The sequence below is a fragment of the Euprymna scolopes genome, chromosome 46 (assembly GCF_053919585.1).
Source record: "Euprymna scolopes isolate OS-2025 chromosome 46, ASM5391958v1, whole genome shotgun sequence".
Taxonomy (NCBI): domain Eukaryota; kingdom Metazoa; phylum Mollusca; class Cephalopoda; order Sepiida; family Sepiolidae; genus Euprymna; species Euprymna scolopes.
The window spans coordinates 68,835,436-68,858,933 of record NC_136527.1 but is presented as its reverse complement, the minus strand read 5'-3'; the positions used below and the strand labels follow the sequence as shown (position 1 = coordinate 68,858,933).

Sequence of the window (23,498 nt, the reverse complement as noted above, 5' to 3'; positions counted from 1 at the left end):
AAAAAAACGTAAATATGGGTGAAAAAAAAATAAAACTTAAATATGTTTGCAAAAAAAAACGTAAATATGGGTGAAAAAAAAAACTTAAATATGTTTGCAAAAAAAAAACGTAAATATGGGTGAAAAAAAAATAAAACTTAAATATGTTTGCAAAAAAAACGTAAATATGGGTGAAAAAAAAATAAAACTTAAATATGTTTGCAAAAAAAAAACGTAACTATGGGTGAAAAAAAAAAAAAACTTAAATATGCTTGCAAAAAAAAAAAACGTAAATATGGGTGAAAAAAAAATTAAAACTTAAGTATGTTTGCAAAAAAACCCCAAAAAGAACATGTTTAAAATTAAAATATGACAAACACAAACACATTTATTTTTATTTCAAGGGTGTCATTATATACATTTTGTGCTTCCGTAACTGGGGGGGGGGACAGACAGTAACGCCACCTATACTCAAACGGAGGAAACAGGCTCTCTCTTTCTTCCAGATTACCGGTTTTTAAATAGTTTGAATATGTTTTTAGTATTATAAAAATATATTACTTTATTAAATATTTATTGATTTTTTATATATTTTTAGAGAATGCATTTTTTCTATTACTGGCTCACAAGGTGTAAGGTTTTGAAGGGTTTAGTATAAGAACAGAACAAAAAGAGAAATATGAAATACGACAGGATTTATTGACTCACTCTTACAGCCCGCGTGGGGCTCGATTACATTACATTTTTTTGTCTCTCGTTCCAAAAGAGTTCAATAAGAGGAAAGAGGGTTAACAGTCCAAGGGACGTAATTCCGATTATTCCACACAAGGAGCTTTCACACAAGTCATCAAAGATCTCTCCTTAAAAACAACCTGTGATCTACCCTGGAAGCTTAGTGGCAACGAATCTCCTCAGATATCAAATACTCTCCACCTCTTTCAAACTTTACAAATAAATTTGCGTTATCACAACAACTGCTTACCATTGATTTCTTGCTGGTAGTGGCCATTGGTCTCCACTTAAATATGAGCGGCAATAAGCCTCCCCAAGGTCCCAGTGTAATGTGCATCCAGTAGACAAGCGCCCGCGTGTTTGTGTGTTGTGTGGGTGTTTAAGAGAGACGGACGAAAAGGAAAGACTTACCTCGGGGCCGGCTCGGCGTCGCCGACCGAAAATAGAGAAAGAAAGATCAAGATGGTGACCGCCGTCTTTTGTAAAGGATGATATCTCGCAAAGTCACATGAATTCTCGCAATATGCAAATTTAGCCAGCCTGCAATGGCCATAAAAGCGGGTGATTGAAAGACGTTGGGAGAGCGATGATTGACTTGGTCGGGAATCGTGTTGCTGTTGCTTCTCATGCCGTGTGGGTGTGAGCATATCTTACCGTTGTTGGGACCGTTCTGAGTAACCGATTGTTGGGTCCGTTCTGAGTAACCGTTTGTGTCTGTCTAGGTACCTTGCTAGTTGGATTCTGTGAAGAACTGGTGTTTACTGGTTATTGAATTGCTTTACGTTGCTGCAACATTATACATCTACAGAGGGCGCAGTACTTTTAAAGGATTTTCCTTAAACATCTACAGAGGGCACAGTAATTTTAAAGGACTTTCCTTACACATTTTCTACACCCAGTTCTCTTGGTACTTGTCCATCGGAGGTCTGGCATTGGCCTTTCCATCCTCCTTCACCCTTCTCGACTAATTGTCACCACTCCTTTCGGGAGAGCAATGGATGGGATGGGTGAGGAGATACAGATATGCAGTTTCAATGTTCTTGGTTCCATGTAATGCTTCTTTGTGTTTTGCCTCTGCAGCAGTTTGTCTGGCCCACACATGTGGTTCATGTGTATTAGTTTCCGCATTCAAGGATTTTCCGTAATATTTCAGTTGTTTTCAGTATCATTATTTGTTGCATCTTTGCAGCCAGTCCTCTGATTCCAATTTCTCCCATTCTTTTTTCAAAGTTTTTCATAATTCTTCCTAGTGCTACTAATGTTATAATTATTATCTTGATTTTCTTCATCATCCATATCCGTTTCAGCTCCCTGGCTAGCTCTGTGTATTTTCACTCTTTCTCTTTTTCTTTGATATTCACCCTGCGGTCAGTCTACGATTTGATACGACTCTTCTTTTTTTTTTAATTATTACGACATCCAGTCTTCTTGCTTGGATGGGTTTATCCGTTTGTATGTTCATGCCCCATAGGATATTGTGGTTCTTGTTTTCAAGTACTGTTGCAAGCTTATGATTTTACCATTTCTCTGTATGTTTGAGATGCAGTTATTTGCATAATTCTCAGTGTACTGCCTTCCTCACTTGGTCATGCCTTTTCTTGTATTTCTTTTGGGTCAGTTTGCTGCATTCACTTACTATATGGTTTATCATTCCGTCTCTTTGTCCACAGAGTCTGCATTAGCTGTTTTATTGTGTTTTGTCGATCTTTGCTTTGATGTGGTTTGTTCATATCGAAATATCTTGTGCTGCAGTTGTCATGGATTCAGTTTCTTGGTTTATGTGCCCTTTTCACATCCATGTCCAGGTTTTTGTCATTATTCTCATCTTTTCTCCTTCTCATAAAACTTCGATGTAGTTGTTTTTCTTCCCATTTTTCTTTTCTAGTTTTATCCTTTGTCTCTGTTTTCTGTTTTGTTGATTTTTCAGTGTCTGTTACTGCCATAATTATCCTTTCATTATTTTGCATTTTGTATTTTTCTAGTTCTTTTTTGTGTCATTAACACAGTCTTCTATACAAACCAGTCCTCTCCTGCCGTCTGCCTTTTCACATATTATTATTATTATTATTATTATTATTATTATTATTATTATTATTATTATTATTTCACTTACTAGAAGTTATCACCAAAGATTGCTCACTGAGAAAGAACGGTGGTTTTCCCTTGAACCTAGGTGACAGCAAGTCTCTTCAGATCTCCAGTAATCATCACCTCTTTCCACAGTCTTTCTGCATTCTAGCTCAAGTAATTTTCCAAATCTTTTATGTATGTGTGTGTCTGTGTGTGTGCTTTCTCCACAATCTTCTACATTTATTAGTCCTCTTACCCCTTCGTTTCTTTTTAAATAGAGTCAGTCGGTATCATCTTTTGGACGTAATGCATTGTTCATTGTCTTTAGTTTCCTGGTCCTTTAATCAAGATGTCTTAGTTCCTCTTTAGGTCCAGCCTATGAATGGTCTAAAGTATTTTATTAGCGATACTGCCCTGGTGTTTATTCCTAAAATTTGATTCTTACTGTATAGTTTTGTTCCTCTTTAGGTCCAGCCTTTCTCCTTCATTCCTGAAGATTTGATAGTGTCTGCTTTCAGGACACCCAAATATTTGCAAGTGTCATCTTCTCCAAGCACCCCCGTCTCCTTTTAGTTAGGCAGTTCAATACCTCTGATGTTTCTAGTTTTCTCTTTTTCTTCTCCGGTAGCGCACATATTTCCTCCCAAATTTCATTCCAATATCCCGACCAAATATTCTGGCTGCGTTTATCAGCGTTTATAGATTCTTTTTGGTTTTTATTTTGCAAACAGCTTCAGGTCATCCATATACATGAGGTAGTTTATTCGTTGTTCTGTGCCTGTAAACTTATAACCGGCATTATATTTTCTAAGTATCTAGTAAGGTGGTATCATAGTTAAGCCAAACAGAAATTTTGATAGCGAATCTCCTTGGAAAATGTTTGTATTCTTATTTCATTCAGTTGTTTTCCTGCAGCTGTCAATTCCAATTTCCATTTTTTTTTACATGGGTGTAACCACTTATCAAGGCCCAGGGGCCACTCGAGGATAAGGGTTGATAGGTTGATGTTATTTTTCCTGCTTTTAGCATCTTTCAAAATATTTTGTTCTATGTATAATAAGTCGTGTGTCCCTCTTTTTCTTTTCGGCATTCTTTTTATTCTTCGGGCAGTAGTCCATGAGTGCTAAGAGAGGAGTATATCTGTTCACTCAGTTGTGCTGTTAAAATTTTCCACATTATCGGTAAGCATGTTATTGGCCTGTAATTGCTTGGTGTCATCCCATTTACAGCGTATTCTCCTTATTTTTTTATTACTATTATCATTATTATTATCGGTATTCCATTTACAGCGTATTCTTCTTTTATTACTATTATCATTATTAAAATTATTATTATTGTCATTATTACTTTCATTATTATTATTATTATTATCGGTATTATTACTATTACTAATGTCATTATTACTTTCATTGTTATTATTATTATTATTATTATTGGTATTATAATTATTATTATTATTGTTATTATAATGAAGACACTAATTAGGAAGGACCCTGCAAAGCATGTTATTGGACTGTAATTGCTTGGTGTCATTCCATTTACAGTGTATTATTATGATTATTATTATTATTATTATTATTATTATTATTATTATTATTATTATAACGATTATTGGTGTCATTATTACTTACATTATTATTATCATTACTTTCATTCTTATCGGCATTATTATGATTATTATTATCATTATTACCGGTATTATTATTATTATTATTATTATTATTATTATTATTATTATTATCATTATTATTATTATTATAACGATGACACTAATCCTGCAAAAGGGAACAGATGCCAGCAATTATAGGTCAATTACATGTCTACCAGTAATAATGAAACTGTTAACTGGAATCTTTGCAGAAAAAAATTTTATGGACATCTCGTGAGTAATAGTGTTTTCTCTGATGAGCAGAAAGGGTGTCGGAAAGGCTCGAGGGGTTCCAAGAAGCAATTACTGATTGATAAGGCAGTAATGCAGAATGCAAAGAAAAAGAAGAGGAATCTGAGTGCAGCATGGATCGATTACAGAAAGGCTTACGACATGGTTCCTCATTTATGGATCCGTGAAACACTATTGATGATGAATGTTGCTAGGAATGTGGTAGGGCTTTTGGAGACAAGTATGGCTCAATGGAAAACGGTGCTGAAAGCAAACAGAGAGGTGCAGGGGCAGGTTGGCATTAAACGTGGAATATTCTCAGTATTTCTCAGTACCCTGGGACAGGAATGTGAGAGAGAATGAGAACGAGAATGCAAATGGGGCAATTATGTTCCATTTTCCTTGGAGATAACATAAATTTACTTCATAAAGTCTTGAAAATGTGATTGTGATTTTAATGTTTCAATTGCTGGTTGTTCAGTGGAAGCATGCCCCCCCTCCCATAAAAAATTAAACTACTGTTGTTGTTGGTGGTGGTTTCAGAAGACACCCCATCTTATGGGGGGTGGAGCTGTCCAAGTATTTGCCCCAAGTTCGATCTTGATATATGTTGTCAGCAAAGACTATTAAAAAATGAGGGTGGCAGTGCCTGCAGAGAAGTACACTTTTTTTTATTGCATGTACGTACGACATTGAATTGCAGTGCATAATGCTTGTCATTATATCTTGAAAACTATTTGTAGCTAATGTAATAAAGGGACTATTTGTATTTTAGCGGCGTAAATTATTTGACAGAAAAGGAACATAAAAGAAATAGTGTAAATGTAGTCAGATACAAACTGACTGAACAGTAATGAAAATCACAATTTATTTGGAGGTACATCAGGCAAATGTGTTTAATATAAAAATATACAGTTTTTATGATTTGGAAAGTGATATATATATATATATATATATATATATATATATATATATATATATATATATATATATATATATATATATATCATCCGAATCTAGGTTTGGTGCCACAATGATATATGGGGCTACTACAACTCTCTTTTATTAAGAGATTTGGTGGACGTTTATGAACCCCCCCCCCGTAAAATATAAAAATATACAGTTTTTATAATTTGGAAAGTGATATTATATAAAGTGATATTATATAAAGAAATATATATATATATATATATTTCTTTATATATATTGCTTAAACACCCCAATATCGTACATATATATATATATATATATATATATACATATATATATATATATATATATATATATATATATATATATATATATATATATATATATATATACGATATTGGGGTGTTTAAGCAATATATATAAAGAAAGGAAAAGATAAAAATGATTAAAAAAATGTATTTTATGACTTTTATCATTGTGGATCATTTTTCACTTATAACGTATTACTAAATTGAACACGTACTTTGTGACCATCACTGAGAAAAATATTGCAGCTAAATTTTTGTCGGTGATGGTCACAAAGTATGTGTTAAAATCGATGAGAATAACGTGAATAAAGTGTAAATTGTGGAATTTAGAGTCGGTGTCAATTTCGAAAACGTCTGCCATATTTGCATCTCATAAGTTTTGACTTTCGATCGAACAATATTTTTTATTAATTCAAATCATCGTTCTCCTTACTCTTTTGTCTCCCAATTTTTCGTCTGTTAAAATTGTAATCACCTGATTACGGTTTAGCGACAATAAAATAAATCATTCATTCAAGTGCCGTCTTTTATGGATTTATTTAACTGAATACGATATTAAAAATCACTTTCTGGGTACTTATGCACTTATGTTACCGGATGAGTTATATTTGTAATTTATAATAAAGAAAATACTGTTATTTTCAGTTGCGTGCACTCATGTTACCGAACAGGCAGTAATTAATTTGTACTTTCACCTAACGATTTGATAAAAAAGATATTATTTTTTTGTGTTTGTTTTTATGTTTATCTGTGACTTCTCTGCAATATATCCCCAGGAGTTTTCTTAATAAACTAATCCATACGGTTTTAACAACAGAAAATTCAAGTTTCATAATTTCTTTGTGTTTACTGAATTGTTAGGTGAAATTACAGATTAGTTACGACGCAACTGAAAATATTTATTTTCTGATTACAAATTTAAATCCTTGTGAATTTGATCAAACGGTCCTTATTATGCATAAGTTTCTTTTTTATTACATTCTTAGGCGAGAGCACAGAATACTTACAAGATACCCTCCCCATGTTATGAATCGCTTGCGAAATAATGTTAATAGTCAAGCACGGTAACCATAATGATTTTTAAACGTTAAATAATAAACAGTTTTTTATGTTTAACAAAACAATATATACGTAAGTTTGAAAACAGGAGTATATTTTGTTTTTTATAATTCTGAAAGAAATATTGTTTATATAGTGAAGAAAGAAAGCAACTCCCTAAGTTACAAATAGCATCTAGGACCGTGTCGAGCAAACGATAAAAGTAAACAGAAAAAAAAAAAGTTACCGGCAGCTTGAAGAGTCAAATACAGAAAGATAAGTTGTAGACGGTGGGAATCAAAAATAAACAATCGTACTGAATGCGCCACAATAAATTATTGCATTAATCAGTCTGGAAACAAACCTTATAACGCGTGAATGACCTAAATAGCATTGTAACATGGCTGATCTCTCCCCCCCCACTCTCTGTATCTCTTCATCTCTAACTGTCCCTCCCTCACAGTGGGTGGAATTAGAAGTAGTTTCACATAGCTGTTTATGATTTCGGCTGTCCGTTGATGTTGAATAAATGTAATAACATCCTTAATGATTCGATTTAATATTGGAATAGTACAGAAATAAAAAGTTAATGTATATAACTAGTAAATATTGAATGTAGTGTGGAAGTGAATAGATATGGAGGAAAATTGCGGTGTCTTTTAATTGTCGAACTGTTTATTTTAATAGTGGAATAGCGAATAGCATAATTTTAGAATGGTCACTGGTCAACCAACAATCTGGGCCGGGTGTAGGGAAGGGAGAAACAGACAATGTGAGATATTCTGAGTGGTTGTCTTACAGTATTTTGTTATTTTAAAAATTATTTTTAAGGTATTTTGAAAACTAAATATTTACATGTCAAATTGCGGCTATATTTTTGTTCTCATGTAACGGCATTACATGAGAACAAAAATATAGCCGCAATTTGTACATTGTAACGCTCGACATTATATTGTTTTCGAACCGAAAAAACGTAGGGGAGTGAGTAAAACAACCACACACTTTTCAATATAAGTAGAAGAGTAACTTTTCTTGCCTTTGGTAACATTTATTTGTTATATAGGTGGAAGTGTTGCGTTGTCTATCATAAAAGGTGACGAATCATAAAGGGAATCGTGTGTGATCGTCTATTCAGAGTTAATGTCATGTGATCGTCTAGTGGTTCTGTCTAGTTGTTCATATGCCGTTGTGTGTGCGTGTGTGTGTGGTACATGTATTTTTCTGCGTCTTGGATGTTGGTCCATCTGGAAATCTCTCGTCTTGGAGGGGAGACTGGTACTTGTTTTAGACGAATATTTATTCACTCCAAAACGATGAATTCGTTTTATAGTTTATTTTACTTTCCAGATGTCTCGCAGAAGAAGGAAAGTGAATCTCTGGCTTGTGTTGTTCTGTTCTACACACATCAGCGTTCCATCCCTCCAGTGAAGAAGAGGAGACAACGGTGAGGCCGCTCGTCCTCTCTAAGTCTAAACCAAATCTCTATGATTCAGCTAACCTGATCACATGACTCACACACAATTCGATCAGCTGATCATGACTTCCGGTCAATGTGTCTCAATATATATTCTCTAACAGAAGAGTAACTTTTCTTGCCTTTGATAGCATTTGTCATATACTTAAATTTTGGACTATACTTTTCGAATCTCAGTTGATTGTAAAACAAACCCGTTATTCTTTATGTTGTATTTCTTTCATAAAATAAAACGGTATTTTGTATTTTTTTTATTTTTAAGTTATTTTTAAACTTTAAATAATTAGATGTCAAATCGCGGCTATTTTTCTTATTTTCACGTTACGCTTGATACTATATATTTTTGGAACCGAATAAACGTTTTAGAGTGATTAAAACCACTAAAAACTTTTCTAGATAATTAGAAGAGTACATTATCTTGATTTGATAACATTTATTTGTTATATATTTGGATTTCCAAGCACTTTTTCCTAGAGATTGTAAAACAAACTCGTTATTTTTTTATATTATATTTTGTGTAATAAAATAAAATTCTAATTTACTTTATGAAATTTGAAAATTTTATTAAAAATCAATGTTTCAATTGCTGGTAGTCATGTTTCCTGAAAAATAGATTTAAATAAAACTTTATTACTTTTTGTAAGTCAAGTGTTCTAACAACACTCTTGTTTTATCTCTCTAATCATTATATTAATAAAAATGTTGGAAAGTAGCATCTATTTACAATTATATCTTCCCTCTAATAGCGTTCATAAAAATCTGTTTTGAATCGATACATTCTTCGAGTATTTTTTACAATGGAAATGAGAACAAGTAAACTGGTATATAAAACCGGAATATATAACTAATAAATCTGGCGGTAATATTTATTTGATGTGTTTCTTACAATATATTGTTCAATGTTCTATTTTTGAGTTGTTATTGAGACTTCAAAAGGTGTGATCGTTACGTGTTCACGATTTTTCTCTAACGTAACACTCGGTATTACTTGCTTTCCGAACTGAATAAACGCTTAAAAAGATGTTAAAACACTTAAAACTCATCAAAATATTTTGCTTTTCGTAACAGATATTTGTTATATATTTGTTTCTTTACACTTTTTCGTTTATTGTCTATAGTAATAAATACTCTGTCCTTGTACTATTCTATTAATGAAGAATAATTATTTCTATATATTCTACCAACAAAAAATCCTTTTTTGTTTGGCTGTTTTTCTTCTGGGCAATACTTTTGTTTTACTTAATTTAATTCTCTCTAACAAACACATGGAATATTCTTTTTTTCTCTCTTTTATTTTTGGAGTGAGTGTTTTTATCTGTAAATTAATCGTGAAACTTAAATTTAACCTGAAAAAAATATTTAGAAATAGCATGGTATCAAAAATGCGCAAACACCAAATTTTACGATATTGTTCTCATCTGCCATTGTATGCATCTGAGAACAAAATCTACTTTTAAAAAAGTTGGTGCTTATGCATCGTTAAATAGTTTTTTCGAGTTTTTTAAAATTCAATTTTCATCACAAAACAAGGTACCACGCCACTTTGAAGCAGGGGGCTACTATCATGGACATAAGTTTCAGGGATATCATGAAGGGAGATCGGCAGAAAGATGTTTGTTCACATTACACATGGAATTGTGCGTATCAGTACAGTTGGGAATCAAAGTCCCGCAAGGGAGTTCCAAATCTAGCAGTTCTGGGGGGAAAAATATTGGGGACGAAGGCTTTCTTACACCTAAAGATCTTTACTGTGTAGGTATGGGATTTGGCTGCTTGACAGGTTTATAAGGGGTATTTACCTCAAAGTGGTACAAGTGCTTGTAGTTCGTCAGAGCATTCACCATAAAATACTTGTAGAACAGGCAGAAGGACATAACATCTCGTCGATGGGCAGCAGCTGAAGCTTTGATGACAGTTCAGGATCTATCCGGTTGGCGATTCTCTTTTGAACCCTGTCTTGGAGTGAGAGACTAGTAGATGCACCAGCTCAAATGTGACAACAGTACTCCATACATAGGCGAATGGTGGCCTTATAGAGGTACATGATACTTTCCGGCATAAGTAGTTTTCTAGCACAATAGGGAGAGCCCACCTTCTTATCAGCAGTCATAGCAATGCTCTCAATGTATCTGTTCCAACTTATGTTCCCTGTGAACGTTAGATCGAGGAGGAGTTTTAAATAAGTACTTTCAGGTAATGTGTTTTGGGCCATTACTATTGATAAGAGAGAAGGTTTTTTTGTAATTATTGAAGGAAACAAGGTTAATCTTGGCAGCATTGAATGTAACCATCCAAAGGAACGATATCTTTATTATTATTATTATTATTATTATTATTAAATTGTAAGGCTTGAGCACAGAAAAGCTGCAAAATACCCGCCCCATGTAAAGAATGGCTTTAAAAATAATTAAAAGTTTAATATGCATATTAAATTAAATCTGACTTTAGTGCTTATCAATTCTTGATAGCGTGCTATTTTTAAATAGTTATTTCAGGTTAAATTCGATTTTCGCGATATTTGTTTTATTCAATTGTAAGGGGGAAGCATATAATCCTTACAAAAAACTCTCCTCTCCCAATGTTAAGAACGGCTTTCAGAATAATAACATCATTATTCCACCACAATATCAAAAATACTAAAGTACTAAAAATTTTACTTTGTATAGTTCAATGTTTTTAATTATAAATTATAAAATAAAACACATTTAAAACACATTTAATCATTTTAAAACTTCATCTTTCATTATTTATTTATTTGTTAAACAACGTTATTAATTTAAATTACATTTTAATCACATCCTCACATGTGAAATAATAGTATGATTAAATTTTACCCATTTAAAGTTTGTGAAATATTTCTAATATAAACAAACTTTTGTGCGAAGATATTTATACAACTAAACGGCAAATCTGCCTATATAATTGTATTTTAATTTCATTTCTTTTTGTGATTGTTTCATAATGATTGTTTTTAAAATCATGTTTCATGCGAAAAGCAAGAACTCTAATAAATTCCATTTCCGGTTACTTCAATACTAGATTATAATTTTTAATTATAAATTTCGAAATTTTTGTTGTTGTTGATATTATTATTATAATTAATACTACATACTTAAAAAAAATATAGTTTTTCTCCATTATGCCTTCACATATGCTCCAACATATATTTTCTTGTGAAGGAGGCACATATTTCAACATATTGTATCTCACAGGAATGCGGCTTCTCTCCAGTATGTCATCATATGTTGCAACATAGTCTTTAAATATAAAACAAGAGCCGCATGGGAATGTGGTTTCTCTCCACTATATATTTGCTTATGTTTACCTAGGTCTGATTTATTTGCAAAAGAGCCACATAATTCATGTGAATATGGTTTCTCTCCAGTCTGTATTCGCATATGTTTATCCATGTCTGATTTATTCGCAATAGGATAGCCACATACTTCACAAGAATATGACATCTCACCAGTATGTGTTTGCATATGTTGCAACATATGTGCCTTCCATGTAAAAGAGCCACATATTTAACAAGAACATGGTTTCTGTCCAGTATGTGTTCGCATATGTGTAATCATGGTTAATTTATTTGCAAAAGAATAGCCACATACTTCACAATAATACGGCTTCACTCCATTGTGTGTTCGCATGTGTTGCAAAAGATTTGCCTTCTGTGTAAAAGAGCCACATATTTTACAAGAATATGGTTTCTCTCCAGTATGTGTTCGCATATGTGTAACCATGGTTGATTTTCTTGCAAAAGAACAGACACATATTTCACATGAATATGGCTTCTCTCCAGTATGTTTTTTCATATGTTGCAACAAATTGTATTTCACAGAAAAAGAAGAGCCACATACTTCACAAGAATATGGTTTATCTCCAGTATGTGTTCGCATATGTGTAACCATGTTTGATTTATTTGCAAAAGAAGAGCCACATACTTCACAAGAATATGGCTTCTCACCAGTGTGTGTTCGCATATGTCGCAACATACTGTGTTTCACAGAAAAACAAGAGCCACATACTTCACAAGAATATGGTTTCTCTCCAGTATGTTTTTGTATATGTTGCAACATATATGCCTTCAATGTAAAAGAAGAGCCACATATTTCACAAGAATATGGTTTCTCTCCAGTATGTATTCGCATGTGTTTACCCATGTTTGATTTATTTGCAAAAGAAGAGCCACATACTTCACAAGAATATGGTTTCTCTCCAGTATGTGTTCGCATATGTTGCAACATATGCTCCTTCTGTGTAAAACAAGAGCCACATACTTCACAATAATACGGCTTCTCTCCAGTATGTGTTCGCATATGTTGCAACATATGTGCCTTTTGTGTAAAACAAGAGCCACATACTTCACAAGAATATGGTTTTCCTCCAGTATGTGTTTGCGTATGTGTTAACATATCTGATTTATTTGAATAAGAATAGCCACATACTTCACAAGAATATGGTTCTTTTTTTATGTGTTTGTATATGTTACAACATATGTTGCTTCTCTATAAAGGAAGAGCTACATATTCACAAGTATGTATTTGCATATGTATCAATATCTTTCTGCATAAAAGAGCAAGACGCTTCGCAAGAATATGGTTTTCCTTTAATGTGTGTTATCATATGCTTGAGCATATGTGATTTCCTTGTAAGGAATAACCGCATATACTACAAGAGTATTGTTCCACTTTGCGTTATTATATTTCAGAGATGATTATACAGTACTCTTTTTATAACCCATAATAAAGCTAAAATTTCAAATTTAACAATAAAGTGTTTTTCAAATAAATTTAAGTTCAACAATAAATGTTTTTTCAAATAAATTGGATGTTTCATATTTTGTACACATGTAAAGACTAATCATATTAACTTATAATTATGCGAGTCATATGCACCCATAACTACAATCATGTGATGTTAAAAAAGTATTCAATCTAAGTTATGATTGAATAAGATTATCAATAGAAGAAATGCGTTACTAGTAAACGTGAAATTGTTTTTTCAGCATAATCTCAGAAAATGTGATTTGGTGTAAGAAAAAAATGTATAGTTGACATTTCTCTCATTTCCGGCTTTTAACTTTAATCCATTTCCATTTGTTTTCTTGTGTTGTGTACTTGATATTCTGCAAAATTAAAAACAAAAGATAAATTTCATGAAAATATATTAATTTTACACATGTTTTACAAACATAATTATTTTTATGACGTTAAGCTATAGACACAGTTAATTATAAAACATAAATCAGAAACAAGTTTCAGTATATTTTGTTAAAAGCAAACATTAGAATTATCATATTTAATTTTATTTAAAAGTCTTAATTCAATATCATTTAATTTAAAAATTGAATGGGGATATTTTTACGATACTTATCTATTAATTAAATAAATGAATACATGTTTTACAGATAATCTATATAAAACTCAGATCAGCATGTTTGTTTGGGCGGTTAAACTGTCCATCTTGTTTTTGACTTTTAGGTTTCAAAAACTTCATTTACTTATCAATTTCATGGCTGCCCTGTCTTAAGTCCGATATTAAAACCACTGCTCTTATTCAAAGCATACACAAGGTCAACAATATTTTTTGTGTTGACTTATTTTAATGTATTTTCCTCCTTGAGTTAAAAAACTGATTTAAATATAAATATAGTTATAGTTATATTTTCCAAATTAAAAAAAATTTTTTTAACCTGGTAGCTTAGTATCCAATAATTCACATATTTTTTTATATGTTTCCTGTACCCAAGTTGTGTGTAATTAAAACTAGAACTTGATTTTTACAAAAAACAGTTACGTTTGCATACATATGCACAGGGTCAAATTTGATTGAATATAGCTGAAATTTTACAGGCTATATTAGCGTAGAAGTACATCTCTACTGGACTTTGATTTGACCACAGGAAGCAAAGTTACGACCAAGCAAAATTGATGAAGAATATTTCAAAATTGATGAAATAAATCGGTATATATCATCCATTTTCATATAGATAATAGTTTCAGAATTATTTCATAATCATCAATTGTGCGGAAATTTCTTTAAAATGTTATCTTTTATAGAAGTTTAAATCCGCTTTGGGAAAATTGCTTGCTATGCATGCAGCTGACTAAAGAATAACAAAAACTGTTTTTTTCTGCTTTCAAAACGAAAGCAGAAAATCAGTTTCATTTTTATTCTGAGTTTCTCAATTTATAAAAAATTATTTTCAATTTTTAAAAATTTGATTTCCAAACAATACTATTTTGTTTTTTTAACGCTTTTAGTATAGTTTATGCGTTTCTGTTATTGTACTTATATCTTCTTACTTATACTTAAGGTAGAATTGTTTTTTAGTTGTCACAAAGAAAACAAAACAAACAAAAACAAATATATAACAAAATGTACTTGTTTGCATACATATGCACAGGGTCAAATTTGAACGAACGATGGAACTAATATAGCTGAAATTTTACAGGTTATATTAGCGTAGAAGTACATCTCTACTGGACTTTGATTTGACCACAGGAATCAAAGTTACGACCAAGCAAAATTGATTAAGAATATTTCAAAATTAATGAGTAATATCGGTATATATCATCCATTTTCATATGGATAATAGTTTCAGAATTATTTTAATGTATAATATGTAAATATTTGATAATTATTAATTGTGCGGAAATTTCTTTAAAATGTTATATTTTATAGAAGTTCAAATCCACTTCGGGAAAATTGCTTGCTATGCGCTCAGCTGACTAAAGAATAACAAAAAACTGTTTTTTTCTGCTTTTAAAATGAAAGCAGAAATCAGTTTCATTTTTTATTCTGAGTTTCTCAATTTATAAAAAAAAATTTGATTTCCAAACAAACAAAGAAAACAAAACAAACAAAAACAAATATATAACAAAGGGTACTTGTCCACTTATGCTACCCTGTGTAAATAATATTATTATTTAGAAATCCATTCTAAACATGGGGAAGGGTGTTTTGTTAACTAATCTGTACTTTCACCTATCAATTGAATAAAACATATTGTGAAACTTGAAATTGTCAAGACCATTATTCGAATCTGTAAGACAAACCTGTTTTTAACTAAGGATATCTAAATAATAATAGTAATAATAATAATAATAATTAAGCGGTTTGATAAAGAATTTCATTGTGATGCATTTTTTAAATTTTTACCTTGTTTCCACGTTAACATTTTTCATTAAAATGACTCTTCATGTATGCTGAAAACGAATATCGCATTTAAATTTTCCACAAATAAGTAGTTTTCTGGATATTAAGCAATGTAATTTCTTATGTTATTGCTGGTGGCCATCTTGTTACATGCATTATCACATAGTTTTTCTGGGTTATGTTTGCATGCTCCTGCATACCAAGATGGCCACCAGCGATAACATAATAAATGACATTGCTTAATATCTGAAAAACTACTTATTTGCAGAAAATTTAAATGCGATATTCGTTTTCAACATACCCTAAAACCTAGAAAAATAATCCTTTTAAATGTTAAGCTGGAAACAAGGTTAAAAAATACCGTTTTATTTCTGTGTTTACATAGTTGAATTTTCAGTAAAACAACAGAATAGAAATTACGAAAATTACCATTAACTGGTGAATATATAGTTGTTGCTTGTCAGGATTCCTGGTATCCTGGTACTGTGAAAGCTACATCAAGGATTAATGTAGAGTACGATTTATGGTTGCATCTCAGAAAATAGGGGTATATTTTGGGCCAGATAGAGAGGATTTAAAAATTGAAAATTGGACTGGTTCCGAAATACACAAGTTCTGGTAGACTATGGGAATTTCCATTTTTTACAGAAATAAAAAATCTATATGAAGAATATTCTTTGATTTATTTCTGAGATTAATTCGTATCTAGCCATTTTTTTGTTTTTTGAGGGGAGTAGTAAATACCGGCCATGAATGCTCTTTAGGCATTTAATGGCTACACACCAGACTAAGTTCTTCTTTGATGAGGAGGCAGGACAATGACTATTCTCAATAAAGCTATATTTAAATACCACTATAATACTTAGTGTTGTTCATGAATATACACCCACTGTATGATACCATGCGTCATTTAAAAAAAAAAATGAAATTTGTACATCTGAATTTATGATTCATGGCTTATGGTAAGGAAATACATGAAATTTGATTGCATAATCAGAAGTAGTGAGAAAAATTAAGGTTTTTCCTTTCTTGCGTTTTTTAACCATTAAAAAAAGTTAAATGGAATCCTACTAATTGGGACAATGTATACAGGAGATGATGCAATAAATTGAGCAACCAGGTGTATGTCTGTGTTACATTTTAACTTCTGCATTCGAGTACAGTCATAGACGCTGGAACCTGTAAGACAAACCTGTTTTTAACTTAGGATATCTAAATAATAATAATAATAATAATAAAAATAATAATAATAATAATAATTATAATAATAATTATAATAATTATAATAATAATAATAATTATAATAATAATAATAATAATATAAAAAATAATAATAATAATTATAAAAATAATAATAATAATAATATTAATAATAATAATAATAATAATTATAATAATAATAATTATAATAATAATTATAATAATAATAATAATAATAATAATAATAATTAGGTAGTGAAAAAAATTGAGATTTTGTCTCGTTTCACTCTTAACAGAAAGCTTTTCTACATTTGAACACTGAACAACGTTGCTTGTTGGGTTATTCAGGAGTAAATATGCTAAATGGTCACAAGTACTATGAGTTCATCAGAGCACATTCATTTAACATACTTATAAAATAGGCCCAAAGATTAAACATTGCAACGATGGGACAGAGGTTGGAGCTTGGTCGAGTGCAAGACTGTGCTTTTACACCTTGTTAAAGAGGGTAAGACTAGTAGTAGATACACCAACACAGACACAGACACAGGGTGAGTGTTGTGGCATGCACTCCAGGTTAGTTAAGAGAGCTGTAACACCATGAAAGTTGGCCATAGTATTCAATGTCATGCAATCGATTGTGTATAAGTTAAGAACGTAGGTAAGAGAATGCAGCTTTGTCGATCACCAGAAGTCTACTTTGATATACATTCTGGCAAACTTTAGTGCATGTGGAAAGATATTAGGTTTTGATTAGGTTGAGCCGTTTGAATGCATACCATAGGCATGTATGACCTTCCAAATAATTCCACAGTCAATAGAGTCAAATGCAGCAATGAAAATGTCTCTTTCTATTGCGTGCTGTAACCCAAAATTAGTATTTTAGGGCCACGTTAGTGTAAAAATGAACACATTCATTTATTTTTACCTTAAAAAAACAGTCTGCCGATTTTTTTTATTCTCTTAATGAAATACATGAGTTTTTGATTAATATATTTTATTCCTTCTTCATCAAGTGATTTTTTTTAAATATCTAAAAAAGAAAACATTGAATGAAATAGAAAAAAATTGTCGTCAGCATCCGATATTTACTTGAAAATCTAAGCATAACATGAGCTTTCAACGTGTTTTTAAAAAAAGGGTGTTACACTTTTGACTTTACAGAAAAATTTCCAAAAAAAATATCTTTTTTTTTTGTTTTAAATTAGAATATTTTATTTATTCATCTTTTAGCTTCAATTTGTGATATATAAAAATTTGGTGAGTAAATTAATTATTTAAATTTTAATAAACATTTCAAAATGAGGGGGAGGTGAATTAAAAAAAATGTTTGTCTAAAATATTATATTCGGTTTATTGGAAAGAGCATAAAATTTCACACTGAACCTGAAAATATCGTAAAAATTGAACCAATAGAAAAAGTTTGATAGATTTTTAATGTTTAAAAATCGAAAAAAAATTAGCTCATAAAATTCAATTGATTTCATTACATAAAAAAATGGCTGCATGAACGCCCGCAGGCACTTTGTAAACACTGTGTTTTTAAATAAAAAATAATATTTCTAGTTTATTTTGGAAGTATATTCCTTACAGAAAATAACCAACCCACTTTTTAAAAAAAATTCCATTTTTTTTTATTTTATTCGCAGTTTTTTGTTAGGGGTGTCAAAAATTCCCCCCAAATTCTGATACACCTAGGGCAGCACGGGGCGGTCAGCTAGTTTATAATTAAATAGTGTTTTTACAACTAGAAATGAAATAGATTAAAAATTTGCTTAACCTTACTCGTTTGCCTATTTTTGTTGTTGTGCCGAAAAAGCTTGCGGGTTAAATACGTTGGTATTATTAAAAAGTAAAGTTCAAAGAAAGAATTTATAACCATTACATACTCCTCCTCACAATGAGAACCCCCAGCGCACACCTGTCAGAACTTACTTTTGCCAAAGAGACACCTCATCCTCTCCCCTCTCTCTCCCTCTCTCTCTCTCTCTCTCTCTCTGACACACAGGCTTTTTATTTGAAAAACCGGTTGTATCTCATTTGCATATTTCCTCCAAATCTTGTTACATCATGTTGACCACCAGTTCATAAATAGCAGGAGCAGCCATTTTTTTTCCTTAATCCCTTTTCTAAAAGAGAGGCACGTTGTACAAGATCAGGTTTGTACTATTTTAAATCACACAGTGTATTTTAATAAGAACATTATCGTCTCCAAATCGTTTGCTTTTCTTACTTTCTTTATGTATTCATGGGCCGTTAAAGTTAGGTCAGCGTACATTAATAAGAAAACAACGAATTTTCAACGTTTTCAATATCTGTGAAGAAAAGAATTAATGATTACTTGAGAAGAGAAGGATCGGCGTGCACTTACCTTGAATACTAACCAAGAATTGTTGCTGTTGTTATTCACCCTTTTAAAGTTTTTTAGTGCTCCAGATCATGTGATAGTTAATCATCTGATCCTTCCATTATATAAGAGGGGAGATTCCCTTTTTTTCTCTTTCTTTCACCACAAGTTGATTCGGTTGCTGGCGATTGAACGTAAATCTTTTTCACTTTCGTTTGGTGAATATACTACAACACGGTTTCGTCGCGGAAGGGGGCAATTCTTGTGCAACTTAAGGTAAGTGCATTGCTCCCTTCTCGATCTGGAAATTTATTTTTTCTGAGAGCAAAAAAAAACAAAAAAACTTTAAAACAACAGCTAATAATAGCAAAAGAACGAATTTGCAACGGTTTCAATATCAAAAACATTTCCTGAGATAAAAATGAAAACAAACTTTGAAACAACAGCAACAAAAATTATTCGGTCGGAAAGAAATCTATAAAATTATATCATTCTTCGTTTATATGCGAACATGGATTGTTGAGTTATTTATATCTCAAAAGCAAATGGAAACATAATGGGTTGGAGGCAACCATGTAGTAAAAAAAAAGCAATTAAATTCAAGTTATACTTACCTTTTGTTTGGCAATCTTTGACAAAGAAACGATTATAAAATCTATTAATCAAAACGAGGTGCGTTTGACGCGTGGAAGTCGACATTCAAGATGGCGACCGGAAAAACTAGTTCGCAGAAAATAGACATAATATTTTTTGTAAATTTATTGTAATGTAAAGGTTTGTTTTTATTTTTTGTTATTACGTATTGGGTTAAATTAAAAATTATTTTATTGTAAAATATTAATGAATAATATTTTCACAATAAAAAAAAAACATTTTTAATGTGAAAAAATAACGTGTAATATGAGTGGCGATAAAAACGATTCATCTCAAAGTCAAATTCAACAAAAATGAAATTAAAAAAATAAAACATAAAAGTAAATATTGTATCACTTAATGTTAAATATTGTTTTTAATGTAAGAACAAAAATCAATGAATGATGGTTGTATTAAAATTAAGTTATGTTTGAAAGGCCAATTAGATAATATCAGAATAGTAGGTATGGGGCATGGGCAATGCCGATGTTCAAAATCTATAAGCATTTTGACATCTCTCTTTTCTTAAAAAATCACCAAAACTCAGGAAATAAACCAATTTTAATGAAATTTTTAGTATTTATCAAATATTGATCGCGGAATATAATGAACTAATTATTTTTATTTAAATCTTAGAGTAAATGTATGTTTTTGTTTAAACAAAAAATACCTTTACTAAAGTTATAATTTTTAGTAGTAAATAAAAAACGCAACCATTTATTTTTGCGTTTTTTATATAAACGAAGCATCGTAATTTGTAACAATAAAAATAAAATAATTTTTACATGAACATTACAAAAAAAACCCTAAATCCCTATTAATGAATTCTATATAACTCGATATTACCATTCCTTATTTAATATTTTCACACCAAAAAAGTATAATTGCAAAAAATATTTCTACTTTTTTTTTAATTTTTATAAGCAAGATTTTAATAATTTCCTTGCTCGCAAGAATGTGAAACTGTACGGATGATGCGCTACTGGTGGGGGGGGGGGCTTCCTCCCTTTTAATTACATGACGTCATTTTCACATTCTTTCGACTGGCTAAAATTTTGGGCCTTCGTAATTTTCGTGTTTACAAAATTTTAGTTTGTTGCGTTTTGCGAACGCCAGAATCACTCGGTTTTGGGGCTAATTAATCTAAGAAATTCTCTTGCTCGTTTTTGCCTTTGGCAGAATGAAAGAGACACAGAAAAGCAACAAAGGCTCAGCTTAAATCCAAGAATAATTTTATTTACAAAAGGGTACAAAGGAGTCCGTATTGCAAAAGAGTGCCCTCTTTAGCTTCTGCCAAATGGCGGGTAGTTCATGCCTTGAAAGGCGAAGGCAGTTTTCTTCTTGTGGAAGAAGCTGGTAGAATCGGCCGCTCGTAAAAATGGTTGAGGGTTCTCGAAATTCTTCCAGACTGTCGAACAACGCACATAGCGATCGATGTTCATAAAATCGTATGCCCCCCTGCGGGCAATGATAATGAAGTAATTAATCCGTATAACATTTTAGCCTCCTTTTAAATGAGCGTAGAATTAAATGGGTTAGAACCCTGCCTTAGTTCATTAGGCACGGAGCGAGCTCGTCGCCGAATTGAAATCTGTTTTTCGAAACATAATATTTCCGCCACTCCTGAATCCTCCGCAGCAACTGAACAACGCAAATAATGGTCGAAATAATCGCGTGATTGGAACGATCTCTGAAATTTCTAACATTAATTTATTTTTTGTACAAACAAGTTTTTTTTTTTTAATTCAATATCTTAGGACTTTACTAATTATCTTTGAAATAGACCCAGAAAACTAATATTTATATTTTAAAGGATTTTTACAATGAAATTATTTAACTTAAAAATTTAGCTGAATAGGGTAGCTCGCCGTGAAAACATTTTCATAATTTTTTTTTTTTTCACGTGGACAAATATTTTTTCCTTTTTGGAAATTAAGTTTAGTCCTTAATCTTTCAAATACAATCAAAACTAGTCGGAAACCTACAAAAAATTATGATAAATCGGCTTTCAAAACTATGTCCCCCATTTTTGTCCGCCTATTTTGCCCGTACCTACAGAAGAGGAAGTAAATGACTCCCATATGTTTTATTGTGCCTGAAGTTTTGTTCACGGAAAATTCGTCCATTTTATTAGGTAGGGAAATGGGTTCATTATTGAATAAATATCGATTGAAAACACCTTTTATACCCGTTATAGTATGGTTTAAAAAATAGACTACACCTCTATAATATGTTTTTTTTAAAAATATATTTACTTTTTTACTGTTGTTTCAAAACAGATGAAATAAATTTTTGTAAGTCATTAATTCGTACTTAGCTGGATAAGTTTTAAGTCTTTAAAGTGAATTTACGCCGTTTATTCAGTTAAAAAACAAGTAGTGTCGAGTGTTATATGAGAAACCCAAAAAATGTCCGACATAAGAGGATCACATTTTAGAAGTCTCCATAAATATGCTTAGTTTCTATATGGGAAATTGTGGAAAACAAGAAAATGGCTTACGATTAAAGCATCCGGGCATGTGTGTATCATATGGAATCAAGCTGTCAGGAGGCAGGGAGGTGGGGATCAGGCCGCCAGGAGGGAGAGGAGTAGAAAGAATTAAGATGGCAGCACCCACAGCTTTTAACCTTAGCAGTCTCATAAATTGTACAAAATCTTACTGTTTGTGTACAAAATCTCGCTGCTCATATGCAAAATCTCGCTATTTGTGTTCAAAATCTCGCTGCTCGTGTTCAAAATATCGCTAATAGTATGTAGAAGTATGCAAAATTTCGCTGTTCATATGCAAAATCTTGCTGTTCGTGAGAAAAATTTCACTGTTCTTGTGTTCAAAATCTTGCTGCTCGTATATATATAATATCGCTGCTTGTATGCAAAATCTCACTGCTCATATGCAAAATATCGCAACTCGTATGCAAAATCTCACGGCACCTGTGCAAAATTTCACTGCTTGTGTGCAAAATCTTGCTGCTTGTGTGCAAAATCTTACTGCTCGGGTGCAAAATTTCACTGCTTGTGTGCAAAATCTCGCTAGTCAAATACAAAATCTCATTACTCGTATGCTAAATCTTACTACTCGTATGCAAAAAATTGCTGCCAGTTTTCAAAATCTCATGCAGATATAAAAAATATTGCTGATCGTTCAAAAAATTCTCGCTGCTCATATGCAAAATCTCACTGCTCGCATGCAAAATATCGCTGTTCGTATGCAAAATCTAGCTGCTCGTATGCAAAATCTCACTGCTCATGTGCAAAATTGTGCTGATCGTGTGCAAAATCTTACTGCTTGTGTGCAAAATTTCATTGCTGGCGTGAATAATCTCAATGCTCATGTGCAAAATCTCGTTGCTTCTATGCAAAGTCTCACTGCTCGTGTGCAAAATCTCACTACTTGTGTGCAAAATCTTGCTACCTGTGTACAAAATCTCACTGCTCATATGCAAAATCGTGTTGCTTGTGTGCAAAATCTAACGGCTCCTATGCAAAATCTCACTGGTTGTGTGCAAAATCTCGCTACCTGTGTGCAAAATCTCACTGCCCCTATGAAAAATTTCACTGGTTGTGTAGTCTTGTCTGTATTTTTAAGGTGCTGCATAGTAACTTATAGAAATTGTGGTTGGGTTTCTGTGGCGAAAGCTGTGAAAATGAGGGCTTACCGTTCAAACGACCAAGGTGTGCATGTGTGCTTTGTCATCGCTGCGAAGATTTCAAGAAAAAATTTCAAGATGGTGCCGACGGCATTTTGTAAT

General features: G+C 31.8%; 1 long non-coding RNA gene across 1 annotated transcript; it reads right to left on the bottom strand.

The window, feature by feature from the left end:
- Positions 1-11,196: 11,196 nt before the first annotated feature.
- Positions 11,197-19,880, bottom strand: LOC145270798 (uncharacterized). Its single transcript, XR_013865568.1, has 3 exons — positions 19,730-19,880; positions 19,140-19,433; positions 11,197-13,535 (listed from the first exon to the last, which is right to left on the bottom strand). It is a non-coding gene; the product is annotated as an uncharacterized LOC145270798 (long non-coding RNA).
- Positions 19,881-23,498: the final 3,618 nt, after the last annotated feature.